Source organism: Culex pipiens, chromosome 3 (assembly GCF_016801865.2).
Source record: "Culex pipiens pallens isolate TS chromosome 3, TS_CPP_V2, whole genome shotgun sequence".
NCBI lineage: Eukaryota > Metazoa > Arthropoda > Insecta > Diptera > Culicidae > Culex > Culex pipiens.
In genome coordinates, this window is record NC_068939.1 from 138,612,208 (window position 1) to 138,618,394 (window position 6,187).

At 38.7% G+C, this 6,187-nt stretch overlaps 1 pseudogene; it reads left to right on the forward strand.

The window, feature by feature from the left end:
* Positions 1 to 272: 272 nt before the first annotated feature.
* On the forward strand, positions 273 to 3,522 carry LOC120417346 (uncharacterized; annotated as a pseudogene).
* The last annotated feature ends 2,665 nt before the right edge of the window (positions 3,523 to 6,187 follow it).

Genomic DNA, 6,187 nt, shown 5'->3' on the forward strand with positions numbered 1-6,187 from the left:
GTTCCAGTGCTTACAAAGATCATAAAATGCAACAAAGTTGTAGCTTTTGTAGTATCCATTTGAAGGATAGAGTAGTTATTAATGCATGTAATTAATTAATAATCAATGCATACATTATCCAGAAATTAACTCTTTTCAATAATTAATCAACTGAAAGTAAAGCCATTTAAACCAAAGTGCCAACTCATTACCATCCCATCATTCAAACCTTTGCTCTCATCCAGCACACAGAGGTGCTTTTAAAACCTTGACGTTCAGTGCGCTTATCCGAAATGTCTCTTCAAGAACAGTGGCATGCCCACAACTTCGTCATCATTTGCCGTCTGCTCGAGGTCATTGGAATAAATGCACTCACCGGCAGTTTTCGTCCCAACTGGTGGACCGTCTACACCGGATTAATGATCTCTCTAGCTATGGTCCAAATTCTGTACCTGCTATGGTGCGAACGTTCGAACCTGTTGAGTTTCTTGATAGTTTTACAGAACTTGCTGTTTGCATTCCAGGGACTGTTCAAATTGATGCTCAAATTTGCGAAAATCTGACAAGTTGCTCTCACTGCGTTCAAAGCAGGGTTGCGAATGAGCGAGCGAGCCAGAATCCGTGCTCGCTCATTCATGAGCATGAGGACTTAACAGGTAGCTCGTGCTCGCTCATGCTCAACGCATGCGCTCGCGCTCAATGAGCGCTCATCAGCAAATCAGGTAGATTTTTAGTATTGTTTATGAATCTGGCACAGGCCAATTGGATTGCCACTTTTGAAGATAATTTCATCGCGAAAAAGGGACATGAACTCATCAAAGTTGCATTGGTAATTTAATTTTGGGTAACCGCGGTAAATTCATCAAATTATTCGTTGGCGTCGAACTGTCAAAAATTGATCGCGGTGGATTGCGGGGGATACTTTTCTACCCCAGTTTTTTGTGTGATCAATGTGGTAATGGTAAATTTATGAAACTTTAATGTTGTCAGCCTATATATTTTTTTCAGAGTTTGATAATTTAGAAAACTAGTTTTGATTAATTTCCCGATAAATGAAAAATGGCTGACACGCAAGTAAAGTGTCTTAATTTGCTAAGAAGCTGTAAATAGGATGGTAATCGATTTTTTTTTATATTAAAACATGTTTTTACTTGTGAGCACGCTCATTTCTCATTTATTTATTTGGATCGAATCAGCATATAAATAAGATAATTGATGTGAAAATTATCTAAGACACAGATTTGACATTTCGTCAGCTGTGTGCTATCTTGTGACAACGACCATTTAGTACTATTCGAGAAAATCGATTTTTAAAGTATGAAGATAAATATTTTCGAAACTATGAATGGTAGAGCCAAACTTTTTGAAGCAATCGGTTTGTATACTATCGCTTAACAAACGCTCCAAGTTTCAATTAATTTGGTTACACCAGTTAAAAGATATAGTAAATTATGTAATAAAAAATCTGAAAAGCACGTGTCACAAGTGTGTTTCGAAAGTAAAATTGTACTACGTGTCACAAGTGTGCACAGAATTCCCATACAAACTAAAATATGCTTAAATCAATAGATTAACCGACTTAATCAGTATATTTTCAAAAACAAAAGATTGCATTGCCTTCAGAAAATGTGTATCAACATAAATTTGTGAAAAACAAGAATTTTTTTCCACATTTTCCAACAACATGTATGACGTGTCACAAGTGTGCACGATCATTTTGATGATAAATTGGTCTATGTCACAAGTGTGTATTGCGATATCCGGGAAACGGAAGCGAGTTTCCAAAATCGGGTTAAAGCATATTGTAGTGTTTGTTAAGTATAGCAAAACGCCATCATTAACTCATTTTCGACCAAAATGGTCAATGTCACAAGATAGCACACAGCTGACGATTTGTTATGCAAAATTATTTACAAATAATTGACTAAACAAGATGAGGTGCCCAGGAATTAAAACATGACTAAACGTATTACCAAGAAAACATATTTGTGTTCCTTAAAAGATACTTTTCAGCTTTATTAAATAGTTCACTTTCACGTGTCACTCTATAATATTTTTTTTTTATTAATCGAATAATTTCTACACAGTAAAAAAGTGTACATTTGGAAGTTGTAATTTTGTAAGTTTGAATATTACCTCTTGAATGTTAAAATTTTACCTCGATTTAGACTGAAAAAGTTGCATTACACCAGATAAGTTGCAAAATTACACATTTTCAGAAGTAAAATTACGCATTTTTCTAACATAAAAGGCGTACTTCCCAGATGTAATATTTCTATGTTTTTTTTTACTGTGTACAGATCTTAATGTAACACCTTAACCCCTTAACTCTGACTCCAAAACAAGTTTCAAAACAAAAAAAAATATGACAAATAACTTCATCCAATATTATTAAGATTAGCCTATTCAAGCCTCCATTAAAAAAACAACCTCGAAGCTCTGCTGAAAAAAATGTTACTATCGTTTACCCGCTACAGGTAAAAAAATACCGCTCATTTTGCTCAATGAGCAAAATGAGCGCGAGCGCGAGCAATGAGCATTTTCGCTCATAAAATAAATGAGCAAACACGAGCACGAGCAAACGTGAGCTAGCTCGCGTCACGCTCCTCCTCACGAATGAGCGAAAAATGCTCGCTCATGAGCGGATGAGCGCTCAAAATCGCAACACTGGTTCAAAGCTATCCGAAATTCAGCAGATGTTGAGCGAAAATGAGAGTAATAGCTCGATCATCTGTGACGTGCTGAAAATGTCGTACTTTCTACAAAAAATAATATTCATGTTTTACTTATCATCGGTGTTGCTTGTTATTTTAATGCCATTTGTGTTGTGGCTAGTTTTGGGGAAAAAGATGCTCATGTTTGTGTTTTTTGTGCCTGGAACCGACGCCAGTACTAACGAAGGATTTTTACTTTGTATGGCCATGCATGCCCTTTTGATGCCTGCAGCATTTTTCGGTTATACGAGCCATGAATGTATGTTCCTAGGGTTCGTCATGCCTGTTGGAGCTTACGTGGACGCAATTGCAAACGAGGTCCAAGAATTAAACTCGGTCATGACGCATCCAAAACCTGATCAAACTGCCATCCGAGATCATCTGAACCGGATCGTGAAGCTGCATCAACTGTTGAACGAGTACGAAGCCATGCTGGAAGATCTGTATAACGTCTTGATCCTGGGAAAAGTTGGACTCAACTTTTTCGGGATTATCATTACAATCGTTGTAATCTCAAAGTCCAACGATCGCATGGCGTACATTTTCGGACAATCGTCACGGTTAAGGTGAGAACGTTGTGGTACTTTAGACATTTTATACCAATTAGCCATAATTCAAGAACGAACAACTTTTAGGTCATATTTATGACATCAACTGGTATCTACTTCCGGCTGACCAGATGAAACATGTTGGAGTCATGCTGCATCAGGCGCAGAATCCCACTAGCGTTACAATCGGAAAGTACGCACCACTGAACGTTGAAAGTTATATGACCTTGTTGCGGTCGATCTTTTCATATGTGATGGTTCTGGTCACATTTTTCGAGTGAGAATGACGTGAATTACACAGCTAAAAATACTCAACATGATCTAGTCAAATATAGTTATAATATACTAGATGCCACACACACATGAACCACACCACGAAACCACATTCGACCCGTTCATGTTAAGCGTAGTAGATTTCATTTATCCTAAACCCTCTCGTTGGGAGCTGATGGATTATCCGCTTACAAAGCGTTTCCAGTCGAGAAGGGCAGCTCTTCAATTGTATCTTGACATACCCTGGAAATGCAACAACTGGCCAAAGGGATTTCAGGTCAGAACATGTTTGACACACGTACACGCCCGACTACCGTAAACATTAGTTACTAAAACTCGGGACTCCGGCAACCAAATTCATCCAAACTTCGGCACAATGCACAGAATAGCCAACCAAATAAAACGTGTTTGTTATTGTTTACATTGCGGTTTTCTTTTTTTGTTGATTCAAGGTCAAACGTCGTCGGTCAAACACTGAACGCGTTTCTTTCTTGGAAAGTCGAAAAGCAACTTGCGACAAGATAGCACGACAGCGTCGAAATGAATGGTGATGTGACATTCGGCATATTCTTGACGCATTTATTTTACAAAAATAGCTGCGCCATCTACACTGCCGTTTTAGGGTGAGTTTTAGGGAGTCCTTGGATGACCCAGGACATCTCAACACATCTGGAAAGTAGTCTACCATACTCACTGAAGCTATGCGGGTACGTTCCGGGGTCAAAAACCGTCGACCTCTGGTTTGTTACGGCGGTAGACCTGCAGATCTTAACTCCAGGGAGTCCTTGGATGACCCAGAACATCTCAACACATCTGGAAAGTAGTCTACCATATTCACTGAAGCTATGCGGGTATGTTCCGGGGTCAAAAACCGTCGACCTCTGGCTTGTTACGGTGGTAGACCGGCAGATCTTAACTCCAGGGAGTCCTTGGATGACCCAGGACATCTCAACACATCTGGAAAGTAGTCTACCATACTCACTGAAGCTATGCGGGTATGTTCCGGGGTCAAAAACCGTCGGCCTCTGGCTTGTTACGGCGGTAGACGCACAGGTCAAAACTCCAGGGAGTCCTTGGATGACCCAGATCATCCCAATAAGTTGTTGCAACCATGTACTGTAGCCTACCGCAATCACTGAAGCAGTCTGGGTAGGATCCGTTGTCAAAGTTTTGAAGTTTCGACTAGTTTCTTTGGTAAGCCAGTTGCACAAAATTCCCGGAAGTTTCGGATGGACTAGAACATCCCAGGTGTTCCAAAACCATGCTAAAATGTTTTAATAACATAACTAAATAAAATACAATTGATACATTTTGAAAATACTCCGACAAATTACGAAATCCCAAAGATTCTTGATTTAAGTCAGATTCTCAATTTAAGTCATGGACATTCTCATTTTAAGTCATGACTTAAAAAAAGTTGTGTAAATCGAGAATCGTTTAAAAAAAGGTGACTTAAAAAAAGAATATGGTGTGTACATTGAGAATTGATAGAAGTCAAATTGTTGATTTGAGGTGTTGGGACCAAATCAAGACTGGGCAATATTTTATTACATTATTTCGATTTAATTCTTAAGGGGACGTCCATTAGGCGTCATCCATAAAGTACGTCACGTTCTGAGAGAAGAGGGGGGTTTTGAGCAAGCGTGACATTGCGTGTTAAAAGCATAGGGAAATCGTGACGAGGGGGGTGGAGTAAATTTTGGCTGATTTTAATGCGACGTACTTAATGGATGACACCTTATCCACATCCACGTAGGCACTTTTTTGAAAATTCTAAACCCATCCACCTCCCTTGCGGACAATTGTTAATGCAAATGTGTTTATGGAGCGTAGACAATCGCTAAGGCAGCGTTCTTTTATTACGTAACGCAAAAAATCGGATTTTTAGAATCCCTCCCACCTCGTAACAAAATTTCCATACAAATTTTAAAAAAAAATTTATGGAGCGTAACGCCTCCGATTCCCCCCCCCCCCAACTGCGTTACGTAATAAAAGAACCCTCCCTAATACCCTCCCCCCCTTAAAGTATCCACGTGGACAATGCACTAAGGGATCCGCTCAGCTGTCAAAATAGCTGGCACAAAAAATATATCCTGCTTTGATCGAGCAATGTATACATACATCATTGGGAAGGAAAAATAGTGATTTTTTATTGCAATTTTTCGGCCAATTGATTTTTGTGGTTTAAAATCGTAGAGAATAGGAAAAAACAAGAAATTTTGTAGGGGCCACATTTTTATTGTACTTTTTAACAGTTTCTACAGAGCAGACCTAAAATTAGTCATTTTAAATTGAAAAAATTAACAAAACCAGAAAATCGTGTCTACAGCAAAATCACCTCAATGGCGTATACATCATATCGCCGTAAAACGGCAGTACAGGTAAATCACTGAAACAGTAGGCTTTCTCATTTTGAAAATTTTTCCCTTACAAACTTCAAGCGATTAGAGGGACGGGTTCCCGTGGTCAGAATCAGCTCAAATTTGAAATTTAGCCTAGTTATGGGATAATCTTTGATTTCAGGGGGTAGCCCAGAGGAAGCCGTGATTTAGACCATCCTAATGTTTACTTAGCAGAAAATGAAAAAAAAACCTAGTGAATTGCTGTTCTATAAAGGAGATATTTTTTTCAATTGCTCTTAAAAGCTATCTATTCATAACGTAATTTAAGCTA